The 20901-nt window shown below is 40.7% G+C and overlaps 17 non-coding genes across 17 annotated transcripts; all 17 read right to left on the bottom strand.

The window, feature by feature from the left end:
• Positions 1-407: 407 nt before the first annotated feature.
• On the bottom strand, positions 408-480 carry TRNAK-CUU (transfer RNA lysine (anticodon CUU)). The gene has a single exon. It is a non-coding gene; the product is annotated as a tRNA-Lys (tRNA).
• A 454-nt stretch (positions 481-934) lies between these two features.
• TRNAK-CUU (transfer RNA lysine (anticodon CUU)) lies at positions 935-1007 on the bottom strand. Its single transcript has one exon. It is a non-coding gene; the product is annotated as a tRNA-Lys (tRNA).
• Positions 1008-2818: 1811 nt separating this feature from the next.
• Positions 2819-2891, bottom strand: TRNAK-CUU (transfer RNA lysine (anticodon CUU)). Its single transcript has one exon. It is a non-coding gene; the product is annotated as a tRNA-Lys (tRNA).
• Positions 2892-3345: 454 nt separating this feature from the next.
• On the bottom strand, positions 3346-3418 carry TRNAK-CUU (transfer RNA lysine (anticodon CUU)). Its single transcript has one exon. It is a non-coding gene; the product is annotated as a tRNA-Lys (tRNA).
• Positions 3419-4209: 791 nt separating this feature from the next.
• Positions 4210-4282, bottom strand: TRNAK-CUU (transfer RNA lysine (anticodon CUU)). Its single transcript has one exon. It is a non-coding gene; the product is annotated as a tRNA-Lys (tRNA).
• Positions 4283-4736: 454 nt separating this feature from the next.
• On the bottom strand, positions 4737-4809 carry TRNAK-CUU (transfer RNA lysine (anticodon CUU)). The gene has a single exon. It is a non-coding gene; the product is annotated as a tRNA-Lys (tRNA).
• A 791-nt stretch (positions 4810-5600) lies between these two features.
• TRNAK-CUU (transfer RNA lysine (anticodon CUU)) lies at positions 5601-5673 on the bottom strand. Its single transcript has one exon. It is a non-coding gene; the product is annotated as a tRNA-Lys (tRNA).
• A 454-nt stretch (positions 5674-6127) lies between these two features.
• On the bottom strand, positions 6128-6200 carry TRNAK-CUU (transfer RNA lysine (anticodon CUU)). Its single transcript has one exon. It is a non-coding gene; the product is annotated as a tRNA-Lys (tRNA).
• Positions 6201-7335: 1135 nt separating this feature from the next.
• On the bottom strand, positions 7336-7408 carry TRNAK-CUU (transfer RNA lysine (anticodon CUU)). Its single transcript has one exon. It is a non-coding gene; the product is annotated as a tRNA-Lys (tRNA).
• Positions 7409-8201: 793 nt separating this feature from the next.
• On the bottom strand, positions 8202-8274 carry TRNAK-CUU (transfer RNA lysine (anticodon CUU)). The gene has a single exon. It is a non-coding gene; the product is annotated as a tRNA-Lys (tRNA).
• Positions 8275-8728: 454 nt separating this feature from the next.
• TRNAK-CUU (transfer RNA lysine (anticodon CUU)) lies at positions 8729-8801 on the bottom strand. Its single transcript has one exon. It is a non-coding gene; the product is annotated as a tRNA-Lys (tRNA).
• A 1129-nt stretch (positions 8802-9930) lies between these two features.
• Positions 9931-10003, bottom strand: TRNAK-CUU (transfer RNA lysine (anticodon CUU)). The gene has a single exon. It is a non-coding gene; the product is annotated as a tRNA-Lys (tRNA).
• Positions 10004-10796: 793 nt separating this feature from the next.
• TRNAK-CUU (transfer RNA lysine (anticodon CUU)) lies at positions 10797-10869 on the bottom strand. Its single transcript has one exon. It is a non-coding gene; the product is annotated as a tRNA-Lys (tRNA).
• Positions 10870-11323: 454 nt separating this feature from the next.
• Positions 11324-11396, bottom strand: TRNAK-CUU (transfer RNA lysine (anticodon CUU)). The gene has a single exon. It is a non-coding gene; the product is annotated as a tRNA-Lys (tRNA).
• A 2891-nt stretch (positions 11397-14287) lies between these two features.
• TRNAK-CUU (transfer RNA lysine (anticodon CUU)) lies at positions 14288-14360 on the bottom strand. The gene has a single exon. It is a non-coding gene; the product is annotated as a tRNA-Lys (tRNA).
• A 454-nt stretch (positions 14361-14814) lies between these two features.
• Positions 14815-14887, bottom strand: TRNAN-AUU (transfer RNA asparagine (anticodon AUU)). The gene has a single exon. It is a non-coding gene; the product is annotated as a tRNA-Asn (tRNA).
• Positions 14888-15341: 454 nt separating this feature from the next.
• On the bottom strand, positions 15342-15414 carry TRNAE-CUC (transfer RNA glutamic acid (anticodon CUC)). The gene has a single exon. It is a non-coding gene; the product is annotated as a tRNA-Glu (tRNA).
• Positions 15415-20901: the final 5487 nt, after the last annotated feature.

Raw genomic sequence — 20901 nt, 5'->3', positions numbered from 1 at the left:
GTCGGACGATGATACGAAAAGAGTGTGCATGACTTTGTGTTTAAGCTATAGGAAAACTACTTCTGAGTTTCAACAATGAAATTTGCTTCCATTTTTACCATTCCAGTAGCTCAAATCATACTCACCATGCACGATTTTAGTTGGAATAAACTTCGCGCCAAGTACCACACACATTAAAACAGAGAGGAGTATTGTCAACCAACAGTCAACCTCTCCGTTTTCCCAATCTTTTTACCGTGCAGAAATAATCAACCTCGCTCCTGTGATTTGATTATCAGAGACAATTATTGCAGCCACCCGACATTGTGAGTAAGAACTCATTTCACTCAATTTCGTGTCACATTCACCCACCGGAATTCAACATCTTTTATCGTAACTCACATTGTTTATTCAGTCTAAAAGGTATTCGCCCAACGTGGGGCTCGAACCCACGACCCTGGAATTAAGAGTCCCATGCTCTACCGACTGAGCTAGCCGGGCAGCTGGTGAGAGTGTTTTTGCACCTCAATTAGCGACTTTGAGTAAATGTCGGACGATGATACGAAAAGAGTGTGCATAACTTTGTGTTTAAGCTAAACGAAAACAACATCTGAATTTCAACAATACAATTTGCTTCCATTTTTACCATTCCAGTAGCTCAAATCATACTCACCATGCACGATCTTTGTTGGAATGAACTTCGCACCAAGTACCACACACATTAAAATAGAGAGGAGTATTGTCAACCAACAGTCAACCTCTCCGTTTTCCCAATATTTATACCGTGCAGAAATAATCAATCTCGCTTCTGTGATTTGGTTATCAGAGACAATTAATGCAACCATCCGACATTGTGAGTAAGAACTCATTTCTCTCAATTTCGTGTCACATTCACCCACCGGAATTCAACATCTTTTATCGTAACTCACATTGTTTATTCTGTCTAAAAGGTGTTCGCCCAACGTGGGGTTCGAACCCACGACCCTGGGATTAAGAGTCCCCTGCTCTACCGACTGAGCTAGCCGGGCTGGTGGTGAGAGTGTTTTGCACCTCAATTAGCGACTTTGAGTAAATGTCGGACGATGATACGAAAAGAGTTTGCATGACTTTGTGTTTAAGCTAAACGAAAACAACTTCTGAATTACAACAATAAAATTTGCTTCCATTTTTACCATTCCAGTAGCTCAAATCATACTCACAATGCACGATTTTTAGTTGGAATGAACTTCGCGCCAAGTACCACACACATTAAAACAGAGAGGAGTATTGTCAACCAACAGTCAAAAACTCCGTTTTCCCAATCTTTATACCGTGCAGAAATAATCAACCTCGCTCCTGTGACTTGGTTATCAGAGACAATTATTGGCTGCTGATGAGAGTGATTTTGCACCTAAATTAGCGACTTTGAGTAAATGTCGGACGATGATACGAAAAGAGTGTGCATGACTTTGTGTTTAAGCTAAACGAAAACAGCTTCTGAATTTCAACAATAAAATTTGGTTCCATTTTTACCATTCCAGTAGCTCAAATCGTACTCACCATGCACGATCTTTGTAGGAGGGAAATTCGCGCAAAGTACCACACATTAAAACAGAGAGGAGTATTGTCAACCAACAGTCAAAAACTCCGTTTTCCCAATCTTTATACCGTGCAGAAATAATCAACCTCGCTCCTGTGATTTGGTTATCGGAGACAATTATTGGATGCTGATGAGAGTGATTTTGCACCTCAATTAGCGACTTTGAGTAAATGTCGGACGATGATACGAAAAGAGTGTGCATGACTTTGTGTTTAAGCTAAACGAAAACAACTTCTGAATTTCAACAATAAAATTTGCTTCCATTTTTAACATTGCAGTAGCTCAAATCATACTCACCATGCACGATCTTAGTTGGAATGAACTTCGCGCCAAGTACCACACACATTAAAACAGAGAGGAGTATTGCCAACCAACAGTCAACCTCTCCGTTTTCCCAATCTTTATACCGTGCAGAAATAATCAACCTCGCTCCTGTGATTTGGTTATCAGAGACAATTATTGGTTGCTGATGGGAGTGATTTTAAACCTCAATTAGCGACTTTGAGTAAATGTCGGACGATGATACGAAAAGAGTGTGCATGACTTTGTGTTTAAGCTAAACGAAAAAAACTTCGGCAGAATTTCAACAATAAAATTTGATTCCATTTTTACCATTTCAGTAGCTCAAATCACACTCACCATGCACGATATTAGTTGGAATGAACTTCGCGCCAAGTACCACACACATTAAAACAGAGAGGAGTATTGTCAACCAACAGTCAAAAACTCCGTTTTCCCAATCTTTATACCGTGCAGAAATAATCAACCTCGCTCCTGTGATTTGGTTATCAGAGACAATTATTGGATGCTGATGAGAGTGATTTTGCACCTAAATTAGCGACTTTGAGTAAATGTCGGACGATGATACGAAAAGAGTGTGCATGACTTTGTGTTTAAGCTAAACGAAAACAGCTTCTGAATTTCAACAATAAAATTTGGTTCCATTTTTACCATTCCAGTAGCTCAAATCGTACTCACCATGCACGATCTTTGTAGGAGGGAAATTCGCGCCAAGTACCACACACATTAAAACAGAGAGGAGTATTGTCAAGCAACAGTCAACCTCTCTGTTTTCCCAATCTTTATACCGTGCAGAAATAATCAACCTCGCTCCTGTGATTTGGTTATCAGAGGCAATTATTGCAACCATCCGACATTGTGAGTAAGAACTCATTTCACTCAATTTCGTGTCACATTCACCCACCGGAATTCATCATCTTTTATCGTAACTCACGTTGTTTATTCTGTCTAAAATGTGTTCGCCCAACGTGGGGCTCGAATCCACGACCCTGGGATTAAGAGTCCCATGCTCTTCCGACTGAGCTAGCTGGGCTGCTGATGCGAGTGTTTTTGCACCTCAATTAGCGACTTTGAGTAAATGTCGGACGATGATACGAAAAGAGTGTGCATGACTTTGTGTTTAAGCTAAACGAAAACAACTTCTGAATTTCAACAATAAAATTTGCTTCCATTTTTAACATTGCAGTAGCTCAAATCATACTCACCATGCACGATCTTAGTTGGAGGGAACTTCGCGCCAAGTACCACAGACATTAAAACAGAGAGGAGTATTGTCAACCAACAGTCAACCTCTCCGTTTTCCCAATCTTTATACCGTGCAGAAATAATCAACCTCGCTCCTTTGATTTGGTTATCAGAGACAATTATTGCAACCATCCGACATTGTGAGTAAGAACCCATTTCACTCAATTTCGTGTCACATTCACCCACCGGAATTCAACATCTTTTATCGTAACTCACATTGTTTATTCTGTCTAAAATGTGTTCGCCCGACGTGGGGCTCGAACCCACGACCCTGGGATTAAGAGTCCCATGCTCTTCCGACTGAGCTAGCTGGGCTGCTGATGCGAGTGTTTTTGCACCTCAATTAGCGACTTTGAGTAAATGTCGGACGATGATACGAAAAGAGTTTGCATGACTTTGTGTTTAAGCTAAACGAAAACAACTTCTGAATTACAACAATAAAATTTGCTTCCATTTTTACCATTCCAGTAGCTCAAATCATACTCACAATGCACGATTTTAGTTGGAATGAACTTCGCGCCAAGTACCACACACATTAAAACAGAGAGGAGTATTGTCAACCAACAGTCAAAAACTCCGTTTTCCCAATCTTAATACCGTGCAGAAATAATCAACCTCGCTCCTGTGACTTGGTTATCAGAGACAATTATTGGCTGCTGATGAGAGTGATTTTGCACCTAAATTAGCGACTTTGAGTAAATGTCGGACGATGATACGAAAAGAGTGTGCATGACTTTGTGTTTAAGCTAAACGAAAACAGCTTCTGAATTTCAACAATAAAATTTGGTTCCATTTTTACCATTCCAGTAGCTCAAATCGTACTCACCATGCACGATCTTTGTAGGAGGGAACTTCGCGCAAAGTACCACACATTAAAACCGAGAGGAGTATTGTCAACCAACAGTCAACCTCTCCGTTTTCCGAATCTTAATACCGTGCAGAAATAATCAACCGCGCTCCTGTGATTTGGTTATCAGAGACAATTATTGCAACCATCCGACATTGTGAGTAAGAACTCATTTCACTCAATTTCGTGTCACATTCACCCACCGGAATTCAACATCTTTTATCGTAACTCACATTGTTTATTCTGTCTAAAATGTGTTCGCCCAACGTGGGGCTCGAACCCACGACCCTGGGATTAAGAGTCCCATGCTCTTCCGACTGAGCTAGCTGGGCTGCTGATGCGAGTGTTTTTGCACCTCAATTAGCGACTTTGAGTAAATGTCGGACGATGATACGAAAAGAGTGTGCATGACTTTGTGTTTAAGCTAAACGAAAACAACTTCTGAATTTCAACAATAAAATTTGCTTCCATTTTTAACATTGCAGTAGCTCAAATCATACTCACCATGCACGATCTTAGTTGGAGGGAACTTCGCGCCAAGTACCACAGACATTAAAACAGAGAGGAGTATTGTCAACCAACAGTCAACCTCTCCGTTTTCCCAATCTTTATACCGTGCAGAAATAATCAACCTCGCTCCTTTGATTTGGTTATCAGAGACAATTATTGCAACCATCCGACATTGTGAGTAAGAACCCATTTCACTCAATTTCGTGTCACATTCACCCACCGGAATTCAACATCTTTTATCGTAACTCACATTGTTTATTCTGTCTAAAATGTGTTCGCCCGACGTGGGGCTCGAACCCACGACCCTGGGATTAAGAGTCCCATGGTCTACCGACTGAGCTAGCCAGGCTGCTGATGACAGTATTTTCGCGCCTCAATTAGCGACTTTGAGTAAATGTCGGACGATGATACGAAAAGAGTGTGCATGACTTTGTGTTTAAGCTAAACGAAAACAACTTCTGAATTACAACAATAAAATTTGCTTCCATTTTTACCATTCCAGTAGCTCAAATCATACTCACAATGCACGATTTTAGTTGGAATGAAATTCGCGCCAAGTACCACACACATTAAAACAGAGAGGAGTATTGTCAACCAACAGTCAAAAACTCCGTTTTCCCAATCTTAATACCGTGCAGAAATAATCAACCTCGCTCCTGTGACTTGGTTATCAGAGACAATTATTGGCTGCTGATGAGAGTGATTTTGCACCTAAATTAGCGACTTTGAGTAAATGTCGGACGATGATACGAAAAGAGTGTGCATGACTTTGTGTTTAAGCTAAACGAAAACAGCTCCTGAATTTCAACAATAAAATTTGGTTCCATTTTTACCATTCCAGTAGCTCAAATCGTACTCACCATGCACGATCTTTGTAGGAGGGAACTTCGCGCAAAGTACCACACATTAAAACCGAGAGGAGTATTGTCAACCAACAGTCAACCTCTCCGTTTTCCGAATCTTAATACCGTGCAGAAATAATCAACCGCGCTCCTGTGATTTGGTTATCAGAGACAATTATTGCAACCATCCGACATTGTGAGTAAGAACTCATTTCACTCAATTTCGTGTCACATTCACCCACCGGAATTCAACATCTTTTATCGTAACTCACATTGTTTATTCTGTCTAAAATGTGTTCGCCCAACGTGGGGCTCGAACCCACGACCCTGGGATTAAGAGTCCCATGCTCTTCCGACTGAGCTAGCTGGGCTGCTGATGCGAGTGTTTTTGCACCTCAATTAGCGACTTTGAGTAAATGTCGGACGATGATACGAAAAGAGTGTGCATGACTTTGTGTTTAAGCTAAACGAAAACAACTTCTGAATTTCAACAATAAAATTTGCTTCCATTTTTAACAATACAGTAGCTCAAATCATACTCACCATGCACGATCTTAGTTGGAGGGAACTTCGCGCCAAGTACCACAGACATTAAAACAGAGAGGAGTATTGTCAACCAACAGTCAACCTCTCCGTTTTCCCAATCTTTATACCGTGCAGAAATAATCAACCTCGCTCCTTTGATTTGGTTATCAGAGACAATTATTGCAACCATCCGACATTGTGAGTAAGAACCCATTTCACTCAATTTCGTGTCACATTCCCCCACCGGAATTCAACATCTTTTATCGTAACTCACATTGTTTATTCTGTCTAAAATGTGTTCGCCCGACGTGGGGCTCGAACCCACGACCCTGGGATTAAGAGTCCCATGATCTACCGACTGAGCTAGCCAGGCTGCTGATGACAGTATTTTCGCGCCTCAATTAGCGACTTTGAGTAAATGTCGGACGATGATACGAAAAGAGTGTGCATGACTTTGTGTTTATGCTATAGGAAAACTACTTCTGAATTTCAACAATGAAATTTGCTTCCATTTTTACCATTCCAGTAGCTCAAATCATACTCACCATGCACGATTTTAGTTGGAATAAACTTCGCGCCAAGTACCACACACATTAAAACAGAGAGGAGTATTGTCAAGCAACAGTCAATCTCTCCGTTTTCCCAATCTTTATACCGTGCAGAAATAATCAACCTCGCTCCTGTGATTTGGTTATCAGAGACAATTATTGGTTGCTAATGGGAGTGATTTTAAACCTCAATTAGCGACTTTGAGTAAATGTCGGACGATGATACGAAAAGAGTGTGCATGACTTTGTGTTTAAGCTAAACGAAAAAAACTTCGGCAGAATTTCAACAATAAAATTTGATTCCATTTTTACCATTTCAGTAGCTCAAATCACACTCACCATGCACGATATTAGTTGGAATGAACTTCGCGCCAAGTACCACACACATTAAAACAGAGAGGAGTATTGTCAACCAACAGTCAAAAACTCCGTTTTCCCAATCTTTATACCGTGCAGAAATAATCAACCTCGCTCCTGTGATTTGGTTATCAGAGACAATTATTGGATGCTGATGAGAGTGATTTTGCACCTCAATTAGCGACTTTGAGTAAATGTCGGACGATGATACGAAAAGAGTGTGCATGACTTTGTGTTTAAGCTAAACGAAAACAACTTCTGAATTTCAACAATAAAATTTGCTTCCATTTTTAACATTGCAGTAGCTCAAATCATACTCACCATGCACGATCTTAGTTGGAGGGAACTTCGCGCCAAGTACCACAGACATTAAAACAGAGAGGAGTATTGTCAACCAACAGTCAACCTCTCCGTTTTCCCAATCTTTATACCGTGCAGAAATAATCAACCTCGCTCCTTTGATTTGGTTATCAGAGACAATTATTGCAACCATCCGACATTGTGAGTAAGAACCCATTTCACTCAATTTCGTGTCACATTCACCCACCGGAATTCAACATCTTTTATCGTAACTCACATTGTTTATTCTGTCTAAAATGTGTTCGCCCGACGTGGGGCTCGAACCCACGACCCTGGGATTAAGAGTCCCATGCTCTACCGACTGAGCTAGCTGGGCTGCTGATGACAGTATTTTCGCGCCTCAATTAGCGACTTTGAGTAAATGTCGGACGATGATACGAAAAGAGTGTGCATGACTTTGTGTTTAAGCTAAACGAAAACAACTTCTGAATTACAACAATAAAATTTGCTTCCATTTTTACCATTCCAGTAGCTCAAATCATACTCACAATGCACGATTTTAGTTGGAATGAACTTCGCGCCAAGTACCACACACATTAAAACAGAGAGGAGTATTGTCAACCAACAGTCAAAAACTCCGTTTTCCCAATCTTAATACCGTGCAGAAATAATCAACCTCGCTCCTGTGACTTGGTTATCAGAGACAATTATTGGCTGCTGATGAGAGTGATTTTGCACATAAATTAGCGACTTTGAGTAAATGTCGAACGATGATACGAAAAGAGTGTGCATGACTTTGTGTTTAAGCTAAACGAAAACAGCTTCTGAATTTCAACAATAAAATTTGGTTCCATTTTTACCATTCCAGTAGCTCAAATCGTACTCACCATGCACGATCTTTGTTGGAGAGAACTTCGCGCCAAGTACCACAGACATTAAAACAGAGAGGAGTATTGTCAACCAACAGTCAACCTCTCCGTTTTCCCAATCTTTATACCGTGCAGAAATAATCAACCTCGCTCCTTTGATTTGGTTATCAGAGACAATTATTGCAACCATCCGACATTGTGAGTAAGAACCCATTTCACTCAATTTCGTGTCACATTCACCCACCGGAATTCAACATCTTTTATCGTAACTCACATTGTTTATTCTGTCTAAAATGTGTTCGCCCGACGTGGGGCTCGAACCCACGACCCTGGGATTAAGAGTCCCATGCTCTACCGACTGAGCTAGCCAGGCTGCTGATGACAATATTTTCGCGCCTCAATTAGCGACTTTGAGTAAATGTCGGACGATGATACGAAAAGAGTGTGCATGACTTTGTGTTTAAGCTATAGGAAAACTACTTCTGAATTTCAACAATGAAATTTGCTTCCATTTTTACCATTCCAGTAGCTCAAATCATACTCACCATGCACGATTTTAGTTGGAATAAACTTCGCGCCAAGTACCACACACATTAAAACACAGAGGAGTATTGTCAACCAACAGTCAACCTCTCCGTTTTCCCAATCTTTATACCGTGCAGAAATAATCAACCTTGCTCCTGTGATTTGGTTATCAGAGAAAATTATTGCAACCATCCGACATTGTGAGTAAGAACTCATTTCACTCAATTTCGTGTCACATTCACCCACCGGAATTCATCATCTTTTATCGTAACTCACGTTGTTTATTCTGTCTAAAATGTGTTCGCCCAACGTGGGGCTCGAACCTACGACCCTGGGATTAAGAGTCCCATGCTCTACCGACTGAGCTAGCCGGGCTGGTGGTGAGAGTGTTTTGCACCTCAATTAGCGACTTTGAGTAAATGTCGGACGATGATACGAAAAGAGTTTGCATGACTTTGTGTTTAAGCTAAACGAAAACAACTTCTGAATTACAACAATAAAATTTGCTTCCATTTTTACCATTCCAGTAGCTCAAATCATACTCACAATGCACGATTTTAGTTGGAATGAACTTCGCGCCAAGTACCACACACATTAAAACAGAGAGGAGTATTGTCAACCAACAGTCAAAAACTCCGTTTTCCCAATCTTAATACCGTGCAGAAATAATCAACCTCGCTCCTGTGACTTGGTTATCAGAGACAATTATTGGCTGCTGATGAGAGTGATTTTGCACCTAAATTAGCGACTTTGAGTAAATGTCGGACGATGATACGAAAAGAGTGTGCATGACTTTGTGTTTAAGCTAAACGAAAACAGCTTCTGAATTTCAACAATAAAATTTGGTTCCATTTTTACCATTCCAGTAGCTCAAATCGTACTCACCATGCACGATCTTTGTTGGAGGGAACTTCGCGCCAAGTACAACACATTAAAACAGAGAGGGGTATTGTCAACCAACAGTCAATCTCTCCGTTTTCCGAATCTTAATACCGTGCAGAAATAATCAACCTCGCTCCTGTGATTTGGTTATCAGAGACAATTATTGGATGCTGATGAGAGTGATTTTGCACCTCAATTAGCGACTTTGAGTAAATGTCGGACGATGATACGAAAAGAGTGTGCATGACTTTGTGTTTAAGCTAAACGAAAACAACTTCTGAATTTCAACAATAAAATTTGCTTCCATTTTTAACATTGCAGTAGCTCAAATCATACTCACCATGCACGATCTTAGTTGGAGGGAACTTCGCGCCAAGTACCACAGACATTAAAACAGAGAGGAGTATTGTCAACCAACAGTCAACCTCTCCGTTTTCCCAATCTTTATACCGTGCAGAAATAATCAACCTCGCTCCTTTGATTTGGTTATCAGAGACAATTATTGCAACCATCCGACATTGTGAGTAAGAACCCATTTCACTCAATTTCGTGTCACATTCACCCACCGGAATTCAACATCTTTTATCGTAACTCACATTGTTTATTCTGTCTAAAATGTGTTCGCCCGACGTGGGGCTCGAACCCACGACCCTGGGATTAAGAGTCCCATGCTCTACCGACTGAGCTAGCTGGGCTGCTGATGACAGTATTTTCGCGCCTCAATTAGCGACTTTGAGTAAATGTCGGACGATGATACGAAAAGAGTGTGCATGACTTTGTGTTTAAGCTAAACGAAAACAACTTCTGAATTACAACAATAAAATTTGCTTCCATTTTTACCATTCCAGTAGCTCAAATCATACTCACAATGCACGATTTTAGTTGGAATGAACTTCGCGCCAAGTACCACACACATTAAAACAGAGAGGAGTATTGTCAACCAACAGTCAAAAACTCCGTTTTCCCAATCTTAATACCGTGCAGAAATAATCAACCTCGCTCCTGTGACTTGGTTATCAGAGACAATTATTGGCTGCTGATGAGAGTGATTTTGCACCTAAATTAGCGACTTTGAATAAATGTCGAACGATGATACGAAAAGAGTGTGCATGACTTTGTGTTTAAGCTAAACGAAAACAGCTTCTGAATTTCAACAATAAAATTTGGTTCCATTTTTACCATTCCAGTAGCTCAAATCGTACTCACCATGCACGATCTTTGTTGGAGAGAACTTCGCGCCAAGTACCACAGACATTAAAACAGAGAGGAGTATTGTCAACCAACAGTCAACCTCTCCGTTTTCCCAATCTTTATACCGTGCAGAAATAATCAACCTCGCTCCTTTGATTTGGTTATCAGAGACAATTATTGCAACCATCCGACATTGTGAGTAAGAACCCATTTCACTCAATTTCGTGTCACATTCACCCACCGGAATTCAACATCTTTTATCGTAACTCACATTGTTTATTCTGTCTAAAATGTGTTCGCCCGACGTGGGGCTCGAACCCACGACCCTGGGATTAAGAGTCCCATGCTCTACCGATTGAGCTAGCCAGGCTGCTGATGACAATATTTTCGCGCCTCAATTAGCGACTTTGAGTAAATGTCGGACGATGATACGAAAAGAGTGTGCATGACTTTGTGTTTAAGCTATAGGAAAACTACTTCTGAATTTCAACAATGAAATTTGCTTCCATTTTTACCATTCCAGTAGCTCAAATCATACTCACCATGCACGATTTTAGTTGGAATAAACTTCGCGCCAAGTACCACACACATTAAAACACAGAGGAGTATTGTCAACCAACAGTCAACCTCTCCGTTTTCCCAATCTTTATACCGTGCAGAAATAATCAACCTTGCTCCTGTGATTTGGTTATCAGAGAAAATTATTGCAACCATCCGACATTGTGAGTAAGAACTCATTTCACTCAATTTCGTGTCACATTCACCCACCGGAATTCATCATCTTTTATCGTAACTCACGTTGTTTATTCTGTCTAAAATGTGTTCGCCCAACGTGGGGCTCGAACCTACGACCCTGGGATTAAGAGTCCCATGCTCTACCGACTGAGCTAGCCGGGCTGGTGGTGAGAGTGTTTTGCACCTCAATTAGCGACTTTGAGTAAATGTCGGACGATGATACGAAAAGAGTTTGCATGACTTTGTGTTTAAGCTAAACGAAAACAACTTCTGAATTACAACAATAAAATTTGCTTCCATTTTTACCATTCCAGTAGCTCAAATCATACTCACAATGCACGATTTTAGTTGGAATGAACTTCGCGCCAAGTACCACACACATTAAAACAGAGAGGAGTATTGTCAACCAACAGTCAAAAACTCCGTTTTCCCAATCTTAATACCGTGCAGAAATAATCAACCTCGCTCCTGTGACTTGGTTATCAGAGACAATTATTGGCTGCTGATGAGAGTGATTTTGCACCTAAATTAGCGACTTTGAGTAAATGTCGGACGATGATACGAAAAGAGTGTGCATGACTTTGTGTTTAAGCTAAACGAAAACAGCTTCTGAATTTCAACAATAAAATTTGGTTCCATTTTTACCATTCCAGTAGCTCAAATCGTACTCACCATGCACGATCTTTGTTGGAGGGAACTTCGCGCCAAGTACCACACATCAAAACAGAGAGGGGTATTGTCAACCAACAGTCAATCTCTCCGTTTTCCGAATCTTAATACCGTGCAGAAATAATCAACCTCGCTCCTGTGATTTGGTTATCAGAAACAATTATTGCAACCATCCGACATTGTGAGTAGGAACTCATTTCACTCAATTTCGTGTCACATCCACCCACCGGAATTCAACATCTCTTATCGTAAATCACATTGTTTATTCTGTCTAAAATGTGTTCGCCCAACGTGGGGCTCGAACCCACGACCCTGGGATTAAGAGTCCGATGCTCTACCGACTGAGCTAGGCGAGCTGCTGGTGAGAGTGTTTTTGCACATAAATTAGCGACTTTGAATAAATGTCGGACGATGATACGAAAAGAGTGTGCTTGACTTTGTGTTTAAGCTGAACGAAAACAACTTCTGAATTTCAACAATAAAATTTGATTCCGTTTTCACCATTCCAGTAGCTCAAATCATACTCACAATGCACGATCTTAGTTGGAGAGAACGTCGCGCCAAGTACCACACACATTAAAACAGAGAGGAGTATAGTCAACCAACAGTCAACCTCTCCGTTTTCAGAATCTTTATACCGTGCAGAAACAATCAACCTCGCTCCTGTGATTTGGTTATCAGAGACAATTATTGCAACCATCCGACATTGTGAGTAAGAACTCATTTCACTCAATTTCGTGTCACATTCACCCACCGGAATTCAACATCTTTTATCATAACTCACATTGTTTATTCAGTCTAAAAGGTGTTCGCCCAACGTGTGGCTCGAACCCACGACCCTGAGATTAAGAGTCCCATGCTCTACAGACTGAGCTAGGCGGGCTGCTGATGACAGTAATTTTGCACCTAAATTAGCGACTTTGAGTAAATGTCGGACGATGATACGAAAAGAGTGAGCATGACTTTGTGTTTAAGCTAAACGAAAACAACTTCTGAATTTCAACAAAAAAGTTTGCTTCCATTTTTACCATTCCAGTAGCTCAAATCATACTCACCATGCACGATTTTAGTTGGAATGAACTTCGCGCCAAGTACCACACACATTAAAACAGAGAGGAGTATTGTCAACCAACAGTCAACCTCTCCGTTTTCCCACTCTTTATACCGTGCAGAAATAATCAACCTCGCTCCTGTGACTTGGTTATCAGAGACAATTATTGCAACCATCCGACATCGTGAGTAGGAACTCATTTCACTCAATTTCGTGTCACATTCACCCACCGGAATTCAACATCTTTTATCGAAACTCACATTGTTTATTCTGTCTAAAATGTGTTCGCCCAACGTGGGGCTCGAACCCACGACCCTGGGATTAAGTGTCCCATGCTCGACCGACTGAGCTAGGCGAGCTGCTGGTGAGAGTGTTTTTGCACATAAATTAGCGACTTTGAATAAATGTCGGACGATGATACGAAAAGAGTGTGCTTGACTTTGTGTTTAAGCTGAACGAAAACAACTTCTGAATTTCAACAATAAAATTTGATTCCGTTTTCACCATTCCAGTAGCTCAAATCATACTCACAATGCACGATCTTAGTTGGAGAGAACGTCGCGCCAAGTACCACACACATTAAAACAGAGAGGAGTATAGTCAACCAACAGTCAACCTCTCCGTTTTCCGAATCTTTATACCGTGCAGAAACAATCAACCTCGCTCCTGTGATTTGGTTATCAGAGACAATTATTGCAACCATCCGACATTGTGAGTAAGAACTCATTTCACTCAATTTCGTGTCACATTCACCCACCGGAATTCAACATCTTTTATCATAACTCACATTGTTTATTCAGTCTAAAAGGTGTTCGCCCAACGTGTGGCTCGAACCCACGACCCTGGAATTAAGAGTCCCATGCTCTACAGACTGAGCTAGGCGGGCTGCTGATGACAGTAATTTTGCACCTAAATTAGCGACTTTGAGTAAATGTCGGACGATGATACGAAAAGAGTGTGCATGACTTTCTGTTCAAGCTAAACGAAAACAACTTCTGAATTTCAACAATAAAATTTGTTTCCATTTTTACCATTCCAGTAGCTCAAATCATACTCACCATGCACGATTTTAGTTGGAAAGAACTTCGCGCCAAGTACCACACACATTAAAACAGAGAGGAGTGTTGTCAATCAACCTCTCCGATTTCCCAATCTTTATACCGTGCAGAAATAATCAACCTCGCTCCTGTGATTTGGTTATCAGAGACAGTAATTGCAACCATCCGACATTGTGAGTAAGAACCCATTTCACTCAATTTCGTGTCACATTCACCCACCGAAAATCAACATCTTTTATCGTAACTCACGTTGTTTATTCTGTCTAAAATGTGTTCGCCCGACGTGGGGCTCGAACCCACGACCCTGGGATTAAGAGTCCCATGCTCTACCGACTGAGATAGCCGAGCTGCTGATGAGAGTGTTTTTGCACATAAATTAGCGACTTTGAGTAAATATCGGACGATGATACGAAAATAGTGTGCATGACTTTGTGTTTTAGCTAAACGAAAACAACTTCTGAATTTCAACAATAAAATTTGATTCCGTTTTTACCATTCCAGTAGCTCAAATCATACTCACCATGCACGATCTTAGTTGGAGGGAACGTCGCGCCAAGTACCACACACATTAAAACAGAGAGGAGTATTGTCAACCAACAGTCAACCTCTCCGTTTTCCCAATCGTTATACCGTGCAGAAATAATCAACCTCGCTCTTGTGATTTGGTTATCAGAGACAATAATTGCAACCATTCGACATTGTGAGTAAGAACCCACTTCACTCAATTTCGTGTCACATTCACCCACCGAAATTCAACTTCTTTTATCGTAACTCACGTTGTTTATTCTGTCTAAAATATATTCGCCCGACGTGGGGCTCGAACCCACGACCCTGGGATTAATAGTCCCATGCTCTACCGACTGAGCTGGGCGAGCTGCTGGTGAGAGTGTTTTTGCACATAAATTAGCGACTTTGAATAAATGTCGGACGATGATACGAAAACAGTGTGCATGACTTTGTGTTTAAGCTAAACGAAAACAACTTCTGAATTTCAACAATAAAATTTGATTCCGTTTTCACCATTCCAGTAGCTCAAATCATACTCACAATGCACGATCTTAGTTGGAGGGAACGTCGCGCCAAGTACCACACACATTAAAACAGAGAGGAGTATAGTCAACCAACAGTCAACCTCTCCGTTTTCCGAATCTTAATACCGTGCAGAAATAATCAACCTCGCTCCTGTGATTTGGTTATCAGAGACAATTATTGCAACCATCCGACATTGTGAGTAAAAACTCATTTCACTCAATTTCGTGTCACATTCACCCACCGGAATTCAACATCTTTTATCGTAACTCACATTGTTTATTCAGTCTAAAAGGTGTTCGCCCAACGTGGGGCTCGAACCCACGACCCTGGAATTGAGAGTCCCATGGTCTACTGACTGAGCTAGCCGGGCTGCTGATGAGAGTGTTTTTGCACCTCAATTAGCGAATTTGAGTAAATGTCGGACGATGATACAAAAAGAGTGTGCATGACTTTGTGTTTAAGCTAAACGAAAACAACTTCTGAATTTCAACAATAAAATTTGCTTCTATTTTTACCATTCCAGTAGCTCAAATCATACTCACCATGCATGATCTTAGTTGAAGGGAACTTCGCGCCAAGTACAACACACATTAAAACGGAGAGGAGTATTGTCAACCAACAGTCAACCTCTCCGTTTTCCCAATCTTAATACCGTGCAGAAATAATCAACCTTGCTCCTGTGATTTGGTTATCAGAGACAATTATTTCAACCATCCGACATTGTGAGTAAGAACTCATTTCACTCAATTTCGTGTCACATTCACCCACCGGAATTCAACATCTTTTATCGTAACTCACATTGTTTATTCAGTCTAAAAGGTGTTCGCCCAACGTGGGGCTCGAACCCACTACCCTGGAATTAAGAGTACCATGCTCTACCGACTGAGCTAGCCGGGCTGCTGGTGAGAGTGTTTTTGCACCTCAATTAGCGAATTTGAGTAAATGTCGGACGATGATACGAAAAGAGTGTGCATGACTTTGTGTTTAAGCTAAACGAAAACAACTTCTGAATTTCAACAATAAAATTTGGAATTGAGAGTCCCATGCTCTACCGAATGAGCTAGCCGGGCTGCTGATGAGAGTGTTTTTGCCCCTCAATTAGCGACTTTGAGTAAATGTCGGACGATGATACGAAAAGAGTGTGCATGACTTTGTGTTTAAGCTAAACGAAAACAACTTCTGAATTTCAACAATAAAATTTGGTTCCATTTTTACCATTCCAGTAGCTCAAATCGTACTCACTATGCACGATCTTTGTTGGAGGGAACTTCGCGCCAAGTATCACACACATTAAAACAGAGAGGAGTATTGTCAACCAACAGTCAACCTCTCCGTTTTCCGAATCTTAATACCGTGCAGAAATAATCAACCTCGCTCCTGTGATTTAGTTATCAGAGACAATTATTGCAACCATCCGACATTGTGAGTAAGAACTCATTTCACTCAATTTCGTGTCACATTCACCCACCGGAATTCAACATCTTTTATCGTAACTCACATTGTTTATTCTGTCTAAAATGTGTTCGCCCAACGTGGGGCTCGAACCCACGACCCTGGGATTAAGAGTCTCATGAGCTAGCCTGAGCTAGCCGGGCTGCTGATGAGAGTGTTTTTGCACCTCAATTAGCTACTTTGAGTAAATGTCGGACGATGATACGGAAAGAGTGTGCATGACTTTGTGTTTAAGCTAAACGAAAACAACTTCTGAATTTCAACAATAAAATTTGCTTCCATTTTTACCATTCCAGTAGCTCAAATCATATTCACCATGCACGATATTAGTTGGAATGAACTTCGCGCCAAGTACCACACACATTAAAACAGAGAGGAGTATAGTCAACCAAAAGTCAACCTCTCCGTTTTCCGAATCTTAATACCGTGCAGAAATAATCAACCTCGCTCCTGTGATTTGGTTATCAGAGACAATTATTGCAACCATCCGACATTGTGAGTAAGAACTCATTTCACTCAATTTCGTGTCACATTCACGCACCGGAATTCAACATCTTTTATCGTAACTCACATTGTTTATTCTGTCTAAAATGTGTTCGCCAAACGTGGGGATCTAACCCACGATCATGGGATTAAGAGTCCCATGCTCTACCGACTGAGATAGCCGGGCTGCTGGTGATAGTGTTTTTGCACCTCAATTAGCGACTTTGAGTAAATGTCGGACGATGATACGAAAAGAGTGTGCATGACTTTGTGTTTAAGCTAAACGAAAACAACTTCTGACTTTCAACAATAAAATTTGGTTCCATTTTTACCATTCCAGTAGCTCAAATCGTACTCACCATGCACGATCTTTGTTGGAGGGAACTTCGCGCCAAGTACCACACACATTAAAACAGAGAGGAGGATTGTCAAGCAGCAGTAAACCTCTCCGTTTTCCGAATCTTAATACGGTGCAGAAATAATCAACCTCGCTCCTGTGATTTGGTTATCAGAGACAATTATTGCAACCATCCGACATTGTGAGTAAGAACTCATTTCACTCAATTTCGTGTCACATTCACGCACCGGAATTCAACTTTTTTTATCGTAACTCACATTGTTTATTCTGTCTAAAATGTGTTCACCCAACGTGGGGCTCGAACCCAAGACCCTGGGATTAAGAGCCCCATGCTCTACCGACTGAGCTAGCCGGGCTGCTGATGAGAGTGTTTTTGCACCTCAATTAGCGACTTTGAGTAAATGTCGGTGTTGCTACTGTCGTACGGTAAATCTAGGAATTCCTCTACAGCGCCCTCTATTACAATTGTTTGTTTGTTATGCACTGGAATAGAAATGCCGTCAACGTAAATATGGCAGCCATTTAAAGACTCCATCAGTTTGCCCCGAAATCTAGGTGAATACTTAATTTAAATGTATTTTCTAGTAGCGATAGAAATGATTAATATCTATTGGTGCCGACATTACAATTGTGTTTGATTCTTTGTATTTTATGGATTTGTATTTGATGATTCAAAATGTGCATGTTCATTACGACGTTGCTCAAGTTTTATGTGTACTTTTGTACTGTAGTTTAACTGGATGGTATAGACTGCAAAAATAAAATTCGTGAAGACTACGAAATTACAGCTATTATCATTCTGAGTAAAGAATTAAGGGTAGCGCCCGCAACAGTAAACTAGAAATGTCCGAGGACACAGAAGTTCAGCTTGAAGGTCAATCTCCAGTCGATGAAGACAGAGATCAAGCAGCAAGTGTCAATGGGACGCGGACGCGGACTTTAACACTGAAAGGTAAGGAGCTCAGATTCAACATTCTTAGAAGAGATTTGAAAGCAAAGAAATCTGAACTTAGTAAAGCCAAAAGAAATGCCATTATGCAAAAGGGATTTGAAGATACCCGAGCACTTAAACAAAAGCTGTTAGTTGCACAGATAGCATGGCAAGACATAAGTGAACTTTATGATGAACTTGCTGAATTGTTGGAAAAGCAGGAAGAAATTGCTGCATTCACAAAACAGAAACAACAGGACTTTTTGGAATGGCATAAATTTGATGATGACATAAAAGTAGAAATTCAACATCGTATTGATATGGAAATGCTAAACCCTGAATCACTCAAATCAAGTTCACAGAAAACTAAAATTAGTAGCCATAGCAACCGTACAACTTCCAGTGTCAGGTCAATGAAACTGGAACTTAAGAAACAGGAAGCTGCATTGAGAGTGCAGCTAGCGTTTGCACAAAAGGAAAAACAGCTAGAAAGAGAGGAGCTAGAACATAGAAGGAGGATTGAAGAATTAAAGTTACATAAGAAACTTGCTGAAAATCAGGCACAGCAAGAAGTGATATATGAAGTAGACAGATCTGATGAAGGAAGTCAGAATTTGAGTGGCATACTGCCAGCCAATAAGGATGAAGATATGTACTGATTTTTGAATTCGCATCCAGAGATGGATGAACAACACTCACAATCAAATAATACAGAAGCACAAAGGGCTATGCAAACTACTAGTTGTACAGCCAGCAGTGTTGATTACAGCCATGTTCCTTCAGTACACGATCCGAACTGTGCATTAATTTTGTCACCAAAAATGGAAGCAAAGGTAAACAAGAAAGTAGAAAACAAGGATGCCAGGGCCACGGTGAGCAGTGTTCCAAACCCACTTGCGAATGAAGTCACTGATGCTATGAAACAGTTGGTGGACTCATTTAGGCTTCCTCAAGTCAAATTAGAAATTTTCAGTGGAAACCCACTCCAGTTTCCCTCATGGGAGTCCTCTTTCAAGTCTCTGATTGAGTCAAAGGCCCCCTCAGTGGTTGAAAGATTAAATTTGTTGAGCCAACATCTGTCTGGTGAGTCCAAAGCAATGGTTAATAGCTACCTCTTGCTCCAAACTGAAGAGGCATTTGTACAAGCCAAAACAGAGTTGAAGGACAGGTATGGTAACAATACAGTGATTGCCAAGGCATTCATAGATAAGCTTGCATCATCACCAAGGATCCAACCACGTGACTCCGTTGGACTCCGAAGATTTTCTGATATGTTAAATGAAGTTGTTGCAGCAAAGTGAACAATACATGATTTTGGTGTCTTGGATTACCCACAAGAAAATGCAAAGCTGGTAGCTAAAATTCCTACTTATATAGAAAACCAATGGAGACGTATTACACATGCCAGTGTTAGCAGTGTATGTTTTCCAACCTTTGAGCGGTTTGCATTATTTGTGAAAGAAAAGGCAAAAGAAGCAAACATACCTGCTTTTGAACCTGAAGTGAAAGACTGGAAGGAATCTTCTGTTTTCAATAGAGAAAGCAAAAACACCAGCAGGGGAGGGAACCAAGTGAAAGCTAGAACATTTACTACAAATGTAATCAGTGGTAATGAAGATCTGAAGTGCCCTTTTTGCAAAGAACAGCACCATATTGATGACTGTGACAAACTGATGAATCTTCACAGAAGAGAACGAAAACAATTCTTCAAGACAGAAGGTCTGTGCTATGCTTGTGGGATGACTAAAGAACACAACGGGAGAGCATGTACATCCAGAGTTGATTGTAAGAAATGTTCAAAAAAACATTTGACAGCTCTTCACTATGATGAAAACCGTACTACCAGTGTAAGTCATTGCATTTCTGTATGTAACAGAGAAGGACAGACAACTGACAACTCCATGATTGTACCTGTATGGGTACGAAGCAAAGTTAATCCCAACAGAGAAATTTTACAATATTGTGTTCTAGATCCACAGAGCAATACCTGTTTCATCTCAAAAGAACTTCAGAAACAACTTAGAATCATAGGGCATGATACTGAACTGACACTGTCAACAATGTAAATGAATGGTGCAGTTGTTTCAGCTAAGAAGATAAGGGATTTAGAGATTCTTAGTTACGACAGAAAAGTTGTAATACCAGTGCCAACATCCTACACCAGAGACCATGTTCCAGCAGAGAGACACCAAATCCCAAGTTCAGAGGTGGCAATGAAGTGGAACCATCTACAAAGAATTGCTGATAAGATACCTCCAATCATGCCTCAAGTTAAGGTTGGAATATTAATAGATAACAATGTTCCATCGGCTGTAAGACCTAGAAATATCATAGCTGGCGATGAAGATCATCCATATGGCCAAAGGTCTCTACTAGGATGGGGAATAGTTGGAACAATTTGTTCAAATTCAGAAAACAATGTTGTGTCAAACCGCATTGTGACCACAGAAACAAATGCAGCGAGTCAGCTTACAGCCATGCCTGCAAATAAGCCGAAATTAGTTAACAGATTGGTAGTTCAGTCAACCTCAAAGGAAATGGTGAGTACACAACAGGTTCAACATATGTTTGAACGGGACTTTATTGAACATAAACACAAACAAGAATCTCTGTCAGTTAATGATCATAAGTTC

This window comes from Saccoglossus kowalevskii, chromosome 19, assembly GCF_978046115.1.
Source record: "Saccoglossus kowalevskii chromosome 19, keSacKowa6.1, whole genome shotgun sequence".
Taxonomy (NCBI): Eukaryota; Metazoa; Hemichordata; class Enteropneusta; family Harrimaniidae; genus Saccoglossus; species Saccoglossus kowalevskii.
Note: the sequence above shows the minus strand (reverse complement) of the source record. Positions and strands in the feature narration are given on the sequence as shown.